This window comes from Anomalospiza imberbis, chromosome 2 (assembly GCF_031753505.1).
Source record: "Anomalospiza imberbis isolate Cuckoo-Finch-1a 21T00152 chromosome 2, ASM3175350v1, whole genome shotgun sequence".
In the NCBI taxonomy this organism is placed as follows: domain Eukaryota; kingdom Metazoa; phylum Chordata; class Aves; order Passeriformes; family Viduidae; genus Anomalospiza; species Anomalospiza imberbis.
In genome coordinates, this window is record NC_089682.1 from 116,429,898 (window position 1) to 116,445,019 (window position 15,122).

The following is a 15,122-nucleotide window of genomic DNA, read 5'->3' on the forward strand; positions in this document are numbered from 1 at the left end:
TCATAAGTACTATCATTTTCATGGACTACTGCAAATATGCCAAATTGGGCAACCACAGAATTATAGTCAAAGCAAGGTAGCAGGTATTTTGAAAAGGTAAGCATCTGTTTTATGTTTCAGGACCTCCACAAACACAGAAGGATCATGATGCACTTGGTTCCATGCTAACAGTTGCTTGTAACTTGATACACAACTGACATACGCATTGCTGTATGTGCAATTATGGAGATGAATCACATGTCAAGGAGATGAGCTCTACACCAACATTCAAAACAAATTCTCAGATTGTGGTATTTCCCCTCTAGGTACCTGCATTTCTTACCCAGAGACCTGTTTCCAAGACATCAGGCCTTCTGAAATTAATTTTTAGTGGTTTGGATTGCATCTAGCAGATACAAGAGAACTCTTAAGGAACACTGAGGAAAAAGAAAGGAGATGAGCTAGATGACCACATAAGATACAAAACTGACTTTTTTCCTGCAGAGGACAGTGTATAGTGAAAATGGCTTGATTACTTCTTTCATATGGAAAATTTGTATTTTTCCCTTAGCTGAAGTGAAATGTATTTCATATCTATCACTTCTGGCTAAGAAATTCTTGGAAAAACAGGAAAGGGTAAGTTAATAAAAAAAGAAAAACCATTAATGAAAAGGTCATCTAGTTTTTTAGATACTACAGATATCAGTATATGAGCTCATAAGAGACACCAGAATTTTAACTAATGACTACTCTTTCTCCCTCTTAATAAAGGATGACAAAGTCTTAAAGGGTGGCTACAAAGATGCCAGAGGCTCTCCCTTCATAAGGAGCCACATGGAGAGCACAAGAAGCAACAGATACAAGCTGCACCAGGAAGTTTCTTCTTGACTTAAGAAAAATAGTTTTTAGAGTGAGAGCAATCAATGACTAGAACACAGGGACCCAGCAGAGTCCTCATCTCTGGAGATTTTCATGTTGCAATTGGACAGGGCACCAGATAACCTCAACCAGGCTTCCCTACCCACGAAAAGTTGAACGATACTCTTTTGAGATCTCTTCCAGTCTGGGCTGTTCTATCATTCTAAGGGTATAAAAGAAAAAACCTCATACAAATATAAACTCTTGCTCTGAAAAAAATGAAGACTGTACAAAATGCGTGCTATAAATCACCACAACTCCAATCACTGAGAAGACAGGATTTGATAGGTCTTAACTCTGACCCCTATACAACAACCTCCTGCTTAAACTAAAATATCTAATGCCTGATAAACTGAAGAACTGACTTCATAAGAATCGGCTTTTCTGAAACCTTGAAACACGTTTCATTTTTATTCAGGACACTGGAAGGTGAGGAAGATGGATCTCTAGTGTGAAAGTGAAGCCAATTAAAACCAGAGTCATGGTTACATGTCGAGTTTGATTAAAATTAGAAACGAAACAAAACTACTTAGGTCAAGGTGCTAAAAACCTGACGTAACAATTGCTCAGAAGTTGTCTTCCTAGAGCCTGCAAAACTAGAGAAACTAGGCTGTAATGCCTACTTGAAACATCTGAGAGTGATTTACCATTTCCTTAGCAAATGCAATTTTTGACTCAGTCCACTTAAGCCAGTTCACTTAAATTCTGAACACACAGGTTAGGAACATGGTACTTCAGTAATTACTAGATGCCTCTGGCTCAAGTCTTCCCTTTCAGGGTCACGGATTATTTTCCTAATGCTGATATGAAAACATTGGAGACTACTTTCTCCCTTTATAGTTACAGGAACTGGATGATAAACCAAGGTTTCTGGACTACAGAGAAACCTCTCTGCTAAAGACTTGTCCTCACAGTGTGAATTTTTCCTTGAAAATGAAGGTAACCACTTACAGCTGCCTTGCTGAAAACTAAGGAACAAATGAGCATGAGAAATATCTTGCCCAAGATTTTTTAAACCAGAGGAAAAGTTAAGTGAGATTTTAAACATGCTCACTGGTTCATGAAATGAGAAATGTAAGGATGGTATGATGCTCCCCCTATAGGAATCATAATGAAGGGATGAGTAAGAGAAACGCTTAGTAAAGAACCCGTGAAGGTGGGAAGTAGATGAGATGTGGGTGGGTAGTAATCAAGACAGGGGACTTCAAACAGCCATAACAAACATGTTCTCTCTGCCCAGAAGAGAGAAGCTTTTTAAATAAAATTCAAATGCTCACATTCTGAACCTGTGACCATAATTAAATATTCTACAATTAAAAAAAAAAGAACACCGACAAATTCTGAAACTCCACAAAAGCCTGAAAATATAGAAACAGTATTCCTAGGAATACATTCCTGTTTTTCAGTGCAAGAGAAATAACTTTTCAAGCAAAAAAGTAAAGTTAAAAACTCCAATGGTCAAAATTAGCATAATTTGGCCCTCTATCTCCTTCTAGATCACATATAAAAGGCAAAATCTTACCATTCTGCAAACCAGGGTTAGCTAAAATTCAAATTTCTATTGGATGATATTTAAGCTAGAAGAGAAACAAAGTGTTTTGATGCTTTGTACATCACTAGTGGCTCAGAAATAGTCAACACAGCCAAAGACATGTGATATCTCTTTGCACCCTGCTTCACAGGTCTAGCATCATACTTCCCAATCCACAACCCTTTAGCCCTGTTACTAAAGACTGCTAATCAAAGTCGACAGATCAGGTAATGGAATGAAATGTTAAGTGTACATTCTATACATTCTATAAACATGTCTGTGTGCATACAGGACTTACAGAGCAAGGAATGTAGATCTGAATGTCGATGCTAATATTTGTTTTAGTCTCGTCTATAGTACACCGTAAAGAAAGTTATTTCTTTAAAATATTTGTATTATAAATGATTGCAAGACAGTGGCTTTTCATTTTCTTGGGCAGTTGGGGTAGCATGGCTAAGGGACCAACCCAGACGAAAACCACAGGCATTAGGGGGAAAAATGGTTGGGATCACAGAATACAGATCTCAATGACTCTGTAAGAAGTGAACATGGATCGTCATGAGCTTTTTAATTCCAGTGCAGTACTACTTCCTGCTTCTGTCATACGTGTCACCAGTCTCTCTGCCAAGCATATATACAGTGGAGAGGTATTTTTGCTACCTCTTCAAGTAGTCAACTTGAAACTGGCAGAATATAAACTTTATGGTTCTTCCCTACATATGAACTATTTCCAAAGATAAAATGAGGTTGCACTCTGACTCAACAAATAACCCTGCCAAAGTTGTGTCTAAATACATCGCACAAGTAATGTTCCATACAGATAATCCAATTTTTTGGTAACTGAAAGCTGCATGGAAGTATAACACACTGTAATAGCAAGTCTGCATTTCTGACCAGAGTAGACATGCTGTCATTGTCCTCTACTGCAAAAGAACTTGATTTATTTAACATATTCACATGCCACAAGCCTATATAAAGGTGCAACTCCAGCGGAAATATGGGTGTCTCGGGCCACTGCTAATGAGTATCAGAATCTTTCCCTTGAACTGTAGATTGAATTCATCCCAGCTCAGCAGGGCTTAGAAGCTTTTTCCATCAAGTGGGTATTTTGTGGCTTGTTTGAGTTTCATGCCTCTACATTCCAGCTCCCACATCAAACTCACCACTCTGCTTGGCACTAGTCTTCAAGCCCTTTGAGCAAAGAACTATCTTACATGTTTATACATTTCTAAGCACAAGAGTCCTATTCCTGGCTGAGTCTTCTGGAAAAGAGCAGCTGCTACAGGGTAGAAAACTATTTTCTACCACATATTAAGAAGTCCAGAATCCAGCAAAAAGAATTTTCACAAAAAAGTCAAAAGCTTTTTTAAAGATATTATATGCTTAAACACCTGTGATTTCAGATAATTCAGGGTTAGCATTACTATTCCATATTAAAATTACTAAACAGTACATTGCAAAACAACTGAATTTTATTCTAGGTGGGAAATAGAAGTCTCAGGGTGAAGTTTCATAACATTTTTGAGCCAAATTGCTGGCTGACTACTACCAGAAGGGATGACCTTGCTCTTCAGCCTCTGCTGGCCTAACAGGCTTTCCCCAACCTCTACAGTACTTCCAAGCTCACATGACCCCTGTATTCACACTGGTGCTATGTGTAATTCAGCTCACTAAATCAACATAGAATTGACATAATTTTATGGTTTAGCTTTCCACAAGTTTAGCAAGTCAAAATGACTCACAAAAGCATCAGATAAAGCCAAAGCGGACAGGCAAAAAAAAGAGGAATGGATGGGATCTTAAAATTATCTTAGCAATTTCTAGAAACTAACTTTTGGGTCATGACTATAACTAATGGCAGTATAAATGTAGATACAGAGTCCCAATGAGCTGGCTACTGTTCACGAAGTAATGCTGCTTATGTTTTTTTCCCTGCAATAAACCAAAGGGATAGGCTACCTTACTTTTTCCATAGGGTAAGGGCTTAAAAAAAAAAAAGTTATAAATTAAACAGCTCAATGTCTTATGCCACCTGTTCCCACAGGATAAGCACTGCTAACTACAAGCACCTGATGTTACAGGGCCACCCAGAAAGTTCTGTTTTGCAGTTCAATCTTTGATGATATTTTAAACCAAGAGAAATGAAATTAGCTGAAGGATGCTTGAAACAATAGCTATCCCCAAAAACAGCCAACACCACCTTCATGTCCTGTGAGTAAAGATGAGAGTGTAAATTAGGAAAGAACAAAATCTTGGGAAATTTAAATATTAGAAAAAACAGTATGAGAAATTTAGAAATACCACTTGTCTGAAATATGAGCATCCATGGCATTTGCTAGAAAGGCAAAATACCATACAACTCACATAAAACATAGAAAAAACCCCAAGTCCTTCAGAATCAACTCCTCATGAGCAGATAACTATTCTAAAACTATGTTATGTGCGTACTTCATTTGAGCTTGACAGCAAAGAAATGATACTATGAGAACCTCCAGCTCAGTCGGTCCCCTAGAAAGAGAAGTCTTTGCTGAACTAATCCAGTTTCCAAACTGACTATTTTTGCAATTCAAAATGGTCCTTATTTCAGATCAGTTTTTCATAATCAGTACAATCATGGACTAAATACTTCACACACAAATAACAACTAAGAAATATAGATTTCTTTTGCTGGCTAAACATCACAATAACACAAAAAACAGCACAAAAGTTGTATAGCAGGTAACTGTTTATATCAGTGCTGTACAAGACAAAAGTCTTTGTACCTTGTTTCAACTAATTTGGGCGTCTGGGACAGACAATTGTTTTAATTGTCACAATCTGAGGAAGCATGAGGTCCAGAAACCAGGATCATTGTACAATCCACACCAGCTTCAAACAATCTGTTTTCAATACATCATTTTTGCTTTTATACATAGCATTTGAGATGGTTAATTCTTTGAAAAATAGGAAGACAGATTTAACTTGAAACCAACTGTCAATTCCCCTCTAGGAATAACACTCAGTAGCAGCTACAGTCCATTTATAGCTTGTCACAAGTAGTGGTTTAACCTGGTTTTTCCTTCTGCTTACAGAAGACTGGCCTTCAGTTTCAACATTTCTGCATTTTTTGTTTAAGTCATGACCTCCTGAGCCCCTTCAGAGCTCTCCAGTGATGAACAGCTTCTCTTCACTAATGTTATTGCTATATGTAACCAGGTAGTTCAATTCACTTTTTAGTTCAAGTATCACTTCTTTCACACAAGGGTTCTTAGTGCCACAATACAATGATAAGTTTCAGCAAACTTCATCAACTGGCTTAGTTTCTTTTCTGTGCTTAAATTCTTCTGGGGCTTCAACCCCAAGAGGACTTGGGACATTCATAATCTTTATGCTAACTTCTAAGTGCCTGGAATCCAGAATAAAAACCATTAAGTAAAATCAGAATAAGAAATACAATTTGTGAATTTAGGACTCTAAACAGCAACACAGTGAAAGGACTGTAAATCACCAAAAGGAAATGCTCTCTCGGACTTGCATATCCAAAACAAGACACAAGATGAGCTTATGAGCTGCAAAGTCTTCCTTCAATCCCCTCTGCTTACCTATCTAGAATATTTGAGAAGGGAGAATTCCAAAACAAGAAACAAGATGAGCTTATGAGCTGCATAGTCTTCCTTCAATCCCCTCTGCTTACCTATCTAGAATATTTGAGAAGGGAGAATTATGCATCTTCTTTGAAAATGAAGACTGGGATGTTAGTTTTCTACCTAATAAATAAACAGAACTTGTTTAGAAGGTTTTTGGTTTGTGCACTCAGTATGACAATCCAGTCCCACAACTCCTGTCTTCCCCAAGCAACCTATGCTAAGGCATTGGCCAAGAAGTCAGTAGGTGGCCTAAGTAAACTCATGACCACCACTCCCAAATAATGAGAAGAGTTGCTATTGCTGAATGATTTAGGACTTTCTAGGCACAACTGAAACATTCTTGTAAAGCTAAAGAAAAACTTAAGGCAGAAAAAGTGGGTAAGTAGAGGTATAATTATTCAAAAACAACTGCAAAATTTTCATGACATGATCAAAGCAAGGAATCTGTGGGTGCTCTGAATTTATTAACATCAAATTCAGAGGAACTATGCTTGTGAAAACCTGACATATGCTACTTTCAGCTTCCCCAGACTTCAGCCCAGGGGATGGGCGAAATCCTTCAGAAGAAACTACATATTTTTGTTTGAATTTAGGTATTTGACTATACACCTGTGTACAGATATCTGTATGTATGTGCACACACAACAAACTGGTCTTTGCTGCTGACCAACGTGAGTGCTCGCTACCCAGACTGACCACTTACTTTGGCAGTGGTGAATGGCACAGAAACAAATCCCTGCCCTGAGCCAGCGCTGTAACCAGTGTAATGAGAGGTACATGCAGTTTAACACGGCCAAGCACAAGGTGCTGCACCTGGGTGGGGACAACCCCCGGAATCAATACAGGCCGTGGAATGAGCTGAACACGTCCAGCCCTGAAGGACTTGGGGTGCTGGAGGATGAGAGGCTGGGCATGACCCAGCAATGCGCACTCACAGCCCAGAAAGCCAATCGTACCCTGGGCTGCATCCCAAGCAGCGTGGCCAGCAGGGCAAGGGAGGGGATCCTGCCCCTCTACTCCGCTCTGGTGAGATCCACCAGGAGTGCTGTGTCCAGCTCTGGGGTCCTCAGCACAGCAAGGACACTGGCCGGTTGGAACAAGTCCAGACAAGAGGCACCAAGATGATCAGAGGATGGAGCACCTCCGCTATGAGGAGAGGCTGAGAGCACTGGCATTATTCAGCCTGGAGAAGAGAAGGCTTCAGGGTGATGTAATTGCATCCTTCCAGTATGTGAAGGGAGAATACAAGAAAAAGGGAGCGGCTACTACAAGGACAGGTAGGGACAGAACAAGAGGGAATGGCTTCAAACTGAGAGTAGGTTTAGATCAGATATTAGGAAGAAATTCTCTCCTGTAAGGGTGGCCAGGCACTGGAACATGTTGCTCACAGAAGCTGTGGATGCCCCATCCCCGGAAGTCTTCAAGATGAGGCTGGATGGAGCTCTAAGCAACCTGGCCTAGTGGAAGGTGTCCCTGCCCATGACAGGGGAGTTGGAGCTATATAAACTTTAAGGTTCTTTGCAACCCTGACTGTTCCATGATGACGCTGGGGATTTTTTAGGAGATGTGCCGAGGCAGTTGTGCTTTATGGTCAACCCAATGTTATCTCTGAGCAAGTGTTGATCCTGCCAGGCTTTTCAGAGAAAACAAGAGAGAAGGCATCCACTTTGCAAATGGTAGATGATGTCAGATACTAAAGAGGACTCCTTACTCATGTATGGGCAGCAAAACTCTAAGAACTCAACAACTTCACCAGCAAAAGCATTGATAACTACAGATTCAGTGTTGAAATAGGCAGATTTTCTGTTCATAGCAGAACATTGAATAACATTACTTAATTTCAACTGAGATTGCACAGTCAAGTTCCCAAATGCTTTTCTGACATTGCCTTTGAAACTCTCAAAGCTGCAAAGTCTTTTTTGAAGTAAAATCTTCACAACATAAGGCTTCTATGCTTAGCCTTGAAGCTTCAAGTTTCTACTCAAGTTTTCTATATCTTTCTTTAGTCCACAGATATTACTTTTTTTCATCAACTCAGACCAACAAGACTAGGAAGAATCAGATGAAACTAGCAAGTGGGGAGATCAAAAGAAATGGAAATATTTTTTTAATCTACAGCCTAGTTTACTTGAAGATTATCTAACACTGGATACCAAGGATGCTAAAAGTCCATATCTGCTCAATAGATAAACGGAATAAAAACATATTATATTTTTAAGGTAACAAACTACAGAAGCTTAGAACACAAAGGGAAAGTATTTCAGTGTGTTTGCTTATTGTTAACAAAACAAACTCCTGATCTGACCCAACATATTATCAGGTTTCCTCCTAGATTCAAAGAAAAATATGAAGAGCACCATGTTTCTGTATTTTCCATGAAAAATAGAGGGGAAAACCACAAATGCTCTAATTCTTCAAGATCCTTTAATTTAAACTCAAATCTGAATTGGCCTGTACTGATTCTAAGTTGGTATTTTAATCACCTCTGACATAAAACCAGCAATGTTACACTGCTGCTTAGTGGAGGCAGATCAATACAAAATGGCTACAGAGCAAAAATGGCCTATCCCAAGCAAATGCTACAATTGTAAAACTTGGGTTAAAAATCAATACAGAAGTTATAGGAAGGGGCAACACTTCAAATCATCCAGAAATTACAGTAAAAAGTCTTTACAACCTTACCTCTCTCTTACAGTTGGTTTATTAACAGGACTCTTGGAACTGTTTAACAAATGCAATTACAGCATGATAATCAAGGAATTGTGACTGAAAAGGCAATATTAGAGCCGAGTGCTCTAATGTTTCCTGAAAACAACAAGCAGACTCAGAAGTCAGGAACAGTATCCTTTCAATATAAATCATTATTTTAGTTCTTTACTTCAACTGGGAGTTGCATTCAATTTTACAGAATGGTAAAATACACTCACACTACTTGGAAAACTGCACTAATAATTTACCTCACATGCCATGGGGTCAGGGGCTTTTCTGTTTTTAAGAATTAATAGCAATTCCATCACTTCCTTTAAAAAGCAACAGCTCCTAGGTTTCCAAAATGACCTCAGTGGAGCACAACCATTTGTTCAAGATGCTAACTCATCCTGCCCTGAACAAACACCTGATGTGAGTCAGCTCAAAGAGGTGAAGTCATAACCATGCAAGACAGAACTTTATTTTACTTTGGATATTCACTGGCAACTAGAACCTGACAAAACATAGTATCAACAGTCCCCAGGATTCTGCCAAAATACACCACATACAGCACCTAACCAAAGACTGCCAGTCTCTATGTTAATATGGAAAAACCTTACGGTAGCTCTTGACCCTACCCTGCACAGCTTCTGCACTGCTTTCTTGCTTTGGCATTCAAACCAATCCACCTGCATTTCAAGAATGGCTCTGCAAGGTACCTAAGCAGTGTCTTCTCCTAAGAGAAACCACCTTTCTCTTTTCCAGGGTTATTTACTTTCATAAATCAAGACACTAAAGAGATGTGCATTAATTGAGGCAAACCAAATGAGGAGGTTACAACCAAGAATTCCATTACACTGGGACTTGGGTAAAGCATTTATATATAGCTGGGAATGGAAAAGCAAAACCAACAGAAGAGTTAACCACAGCATGGCTAAGCATTACTTCTGCAAGTAAATGAAGTTCAAATCACCAGTTTCAGCACTACCAAATAGGCAGAATACCAACTAGGAAACCTGAAACCTTGAGACAGGTAAGGAGTTGCATTACCCAAGAGCTAACTCTGAAATTCAGGGACCACAGTTTGCCTAGGCATTTAAAGCAAGGAATATGGAATATACAATCCTTGCTATGGGTATACCAAACTAAAAGTATCTCCTAGGGGAATTTCATGGTCACGGATTCCTCAGCTACAATAGCAGCAGTCCTTAAGTCGATTTTGAAATAAAAGCCACAGGAATGGAAGTTACCACTACAGCCCAGAATTCAGGGCTGTTCTGCACACTCATCTGTCTTCTGCTGAGCACTGAGAAAGACGCCTTTCCTAATTCTGCCTTCTATCTTATGAGCACCAGATATTCCACCTGAAATACAGAGTGAGGGGATCGCAGACACAGCAAGCCCTTTTCCCTAAATACATTTGTGTATCCAATTAAATGCTGTCTGGTTTCCACAACAGAGCAAAAAGCTGCTCTTGGGGCAGAGCACTACAAATACCTGTTAGACAAAGACACTTCCACAAGTATACTGTATGACACATTTCTAAGAACTCCTCTTGATTTTTTGCACCCACTTAAGGTTAGCTCTCTTACTTCCAACTCTTTTTTGTAATGCCATGGCCACTCTCATTTCTATTTGTTTCCAATTTTTCCCTCATTTTGCTATGCTTAGGTAAACACGTGGCACTATCACCAAATTAATCTACATTGCATTCTTGATGAAGGGCTTCAACATTTGGATATTTAGCTCCCTTGTTATATATACATCAGGCAAACCTCCTAAGAGCTGACAGATCTCAGTGATGATAATATACCCCTTTAATTAAAAGAGAGAAATGTTGAATTAAAAAAAAAACATTCTCTATGAAATAAACAATAGCTAACAAATTAAATGGGGAAAGTACATGGCAGGGTCAGGCCAGTTATTTTTTTTCTGCTTGTCCTGGGTTATTAAAAAAAAGTCTGTGTAATCACATTAATTTTTTTCTACCTACTCAAAGCCAGATTTAATTCCTACTTTTTAAAAAAAAATCCCTCTAGTAAATGAAAGGGATGGTAGAAAGATTGAAAATTTGCCATAAAAATTCTTTCAAGAAGTCATGTGGGTCAAGGGATCAGAAACAACTAATGAAAATTGGCACTCTTACAATACACTATCAGTGCACCAGAACAGGCTGTACCAGAGTGTATGTACTATTCAGAAAGATGGACTGATCCTAGGTTTGAAGGGCTCATTTCTAAATAATGTACTGAAAAAAACACATATTGTACACAGAAAAAAATGTACCACCACTTTACAGTTGAGGCTTGAAATATATTCATTTTTCCTATTAGCGCTTTGCTTTTAAAACAATCTTTCTTCAAGAAGTTAAACATCAGTGAGTCACAAGGTAGGTGTCTGCACTGTGCCTCCACTAACACTGTCCTACCAGTGACCTCCAGTGTGACAGCTTGGGATTATTTACTAACAGGGATTTGCTACATTATCCGGCAGAAGAAATGGACTGAATGAAAGACCAATATGGTAGGAATGGGTAATGACTACATGCTTGAGGCAAGATGGCATGGAATTCGTCAGAGATTTGGGTTTCTGTCTGATCTTGGATTTCATTTGTGTTAAATGTCATAAACCTTCGTAACACAGGACTATTCCAGAAACAAATTTTAGCTGTAACTTCCTGCCACTAATGGGTGTTAGGTAACTGTTCGAAACAGTTCTATTTGAGCAACAATTGCATCTAAACGAATAAAGAATTCAGATTATAAAATTAAAGTCCCCTGGTTTTGGTTCTTTGGTTTACAGTGCCAAATTTGAGGTAGAACCTGGATTTTAGATCAAGATGCATAACAAACATCAACCCATCTTTTCATTAAGACAATTATTAACACAAAGTATTCACAGCCCTGTCATTCTGAAGCCTGTAACCTTAATTTTAAAGCATCAGAAATAATGGAATATTACAGCACACATCACACAGACTTTCTACCAAAAAAAAAAAAAAAACAAAACCCAAACGCGCTGGTGACACTATATTCCTCTTCCTTCTTGAGGTTAACATGCCATCACGGCCCATTTCCCATCAGGGGCTTTTAGCCGGGTCAAGTCAATGGTAACTGTATAGCAAAAAGCATCAAAACCAGACGGGGAAGGGGTCAAGATGCGAACACATCTGTCCCTCAGCGTTGGTAAGCACGGGTTTACTCATCAAGCGCAGGTCCTCCCTCTTGCCTTCAGCACACCAGTCATACCCAGCACTATTGCTCAGCAAATACAACTTGTGACAAGCACTACGGGAAACCGCAGGGAGGATTCACGCCGCTCCAGCGCGGGGAGCGTTCCAGAGGGCACGGCCTCTCCTCCCGCTCCAGCCTGCTTCCCTGCAGTGACCCCTCCGCGCCGGCAGAAAGCTGGGGCTGTGGCACAGCCTCGCTCTCGCCAGCCCTGCCGGGGGGACCCGTGTTGTGTCTGCAGCGCAGGCCCCGTGTGACGGACACAGGTACAGACAGACAGACAGACAGACAGACAGGCGCACAGGTGCGGGAGGGGCGGGCGGCCCGGGCCCGCGCTCACCGGGCGCGCCCCCGCCCGGGGTCCGTGCCCGCGCCCCCGCGCCGCCGTCCGCGCGGGCAGCCCGGGCCCCCGCGGGCCGCTTACATAACGCCGGCCGCCCTTCCCCTCCCTCCCTTCCCTTCCCTTCCCTTCCCTTCCCTTCCCTTCCCTTCCCTTCCCTTCCCCCGTTCCCGCGCCGGGAAGAGAACGGGCAGGCCCAGGCCGCGGGCCCAGGGAGGGGCCGGCAGGCAGGGCAGCGGTTGCGGGCCCCGCGTCTGCCTCCCGCTCCCCTCCCTTCCTTCTCCCCGTCCCCCCGGCCGCCCCTCCGCACGTCCGCCGCGCCGGCGGGGGGGAAGAGCCCGCGGTGCCGCCGCTCACCTTCTGCCGCGTCCCAGACACACATTCCCGGGAGCGCCGCCGCTGCCTCCTGCCCTGCCGGGCCGCGCGTGTGTGCGCGGTGTGTGTGTGTGTGTGTGGGGGGCTTCACATCGCGGCTCCCCCTCCGGCACGGACGGGCGGACGGACGCACGCAACCGCCGCCTCCTGCCCGCCTTCTTCCTCTTCCTCCTCCTCCTCCTCCTCCTCCCCAGCGCCGGCCGCTCTCTCTCCCCGCACCTCGCTCGGCGTGCCCGGCACGGCCCCTCCCCCGCGGGCGCCTCACGGCACAGTCTCGCGCCACCAACCCGCCGCCGCCGCCGCCGCGCGGTCAGCTAACGGCGCGCGCCGGCCCGGCCCGGGCCCCGCAGGCCGCGGCGCCCCCTAGCGGCACGGCCCCGCAGGGCACGGCGCCCCCTAGCGGCACGGCCCCGCAGGGCGAGCAGCGCCCCCTAGCGGCACGGCCCCGCGGGGCGAGCAGCGCGCGGCGGCGGCGGGGCCGCGAGCACGGCGGCGCGTGACGGCGGGGCGGGGCGGGGCGGCGGGGCGGGGCGGCGCGTGACGGCGGGGCGGGGCGGCGGGGCGTGGCGGCGGGGCGGGGCGGGGCGGAGCCGCTCCGGGCGGGCGGCGGGGCGGGCGCGGGGCGGCGGCGCCCCCTGGCGGCCCGACGGGGCAAGCACGGGCGGGCGGGGATTCGGTACCGGGGTGGGAGCGGCGGCCGGCACCGGAGAATGCCGTGCCCGGCGCAGCCCTGAGCTCCCTTGCCCGGGGACCGCCCTGCAGCCGGAAGGCGCGTGGGGAGGGCCCGGGTGGGAGCCGGGTCACCGCCCAGGGCTGTCGCTGACCGGGCTGGCTCCTCCTGGATGCAGTGGAGCCGAGCCGGGTTCAGGCCTCGCCACCCTCGCTGGAGAAGGGCTTTCCTCCGCAGGAGAAGGGCCTGCCTGTTCCACTCGCCCGCTGGCTACAGGAACAACACCCACTGGCTCTGCCCATGGGAGTCTGCGTTTTTAGTTGCAGAATCGCAGAATCTTTTAGATTGGCAAAGACTTCCGAGGTTGTCAAGTCCAACCTTTAGCCAGTTACCACCTTGTCAACTAAACCACGGCATTATGTGCCACATCCCGTTATTTCTTGAACGCCTCCAGTGTCGGGGACTCCACCACCTCCCTGGGCAGCCCATTCGACTATTTAACAACTCCTTCCGTTAAGAAATTCCCCCGGTGTCCGACCCAGACCCACCCTGGCACAGCTTGTCCTGTCGGTAGTTGCCTGGGAGAAGAGTGAACCCTCACCTGGCTACAACCTCCTTTCAGCACACTGGGGATGCTCTGAAGTGTATCCATGGGGAGGCTGGGAAGAACAGAAGGCCAGTTGTGGGGGAAAACACAGCCTATATGGAGGTCCTTGTGTAGGGAAGCAGATGTAATAGCGTATGGGAGTGTAGGGGAAATAAGAGAGAAATACTTAGGAACACCAGTCTTGTTAATTGTGCTACTTTATGCAATTTACATAAAAATTACTATTGTCTTCTTCTGATTCTGGTGTATGGAATTTGTTATATAAATAGCAAATAGCCCCAGTCCTACAATTATGTCCACATAAACAGATCTGCTACGAGTCCCCAGTGATACTAGGCAAAACTCCAATTTGGTTGTAACCACACCAGTCAGATGGACTCAGCCCCATATGGATTTAGTTCCAGGGATAAAGCTGTCACTGTAAGACAAGGGCCTGTGGGGAGCCTTCTTTTCTCCATCTGCGTAGCCACAGTTATCCTGTGCTGTGAAAAATGTTACAATTTCAAATTATTTTTCTCTACTTTGCATGATAACATCAAAGACTTAATGACTGTCCAGCCTTTCACTCGTATCTAGTTACACACTGCTCAAGATATCCGTGCAGGATAAGGAAAACTCGAGTTCAGGTCTGTGTCTCTCAAGCTGAGCATCAGCTATTTTAGCCAGAATGGTTGCTGCATTTCACTTTGAGAAATATTTATAGCTCAACTCTTAGCACCTTCATGAGAAAACCCCAAATATTTGATTTTTGCTCAGTATTTTAATGAAACTTGTCTTCACAATGTGGGTGTTTCCTGCCAGAGAGAAGCACTAACTAGAGTTTTAACCAGCTTTATGTCACATTTTGGAGACATTGTGGCTGGCTGCTTTCAGTCTAATTTTTATTAGCAAATTATATTACCTGAAAAAAAAATTCTGAAAAATACTGTTTAAAAATATATATGTTATCTGGAATATATCCATTTCAGTGGGCCAGCATTTTCCAGTTTTGCCAGGCAGTGACTCTACCAATCCCAGTCCTTGCCAGTCTGAAGTCAATTAACTGCTAAAAGTACTGCATGACTGGATATGTGCATTATTTTTTTCTTACAGAGCTATTTCTCTAGGGGGCAGTTGTGGAGCAGAAAGGCAGAAAGACAAGTGGAATAGGGATTAATT

General features: G+C 43.6%; 1 protein-coding gene across 2 annotated transcripts in view; it reads right to left on the reverse strand.

Annotated features, from left to right (window-relative positions):
- REV1 (REV1 DNA directed polymerase) overlaps positions 1-12,882 on the reverse strand; it is a 55,261-nt gene extending 42,379 nt beyond the window's left edge. Inside the window, exon 1 of one of the 2 annotated variants that reach the window (XM_068182731.1) lies at positions 12,670-12,882. The gene's annotated coding sequence lies outside the window, so the exon portion shown is untranslated. The remainder of the gene's footprint in view (positions 1-12,669) is intronic. The other variant, XM_068182732.1, reaches the window with a different exon arrangement.
- Positions 12,883-15,122: the final 2,240 nt, after the last annotated feature.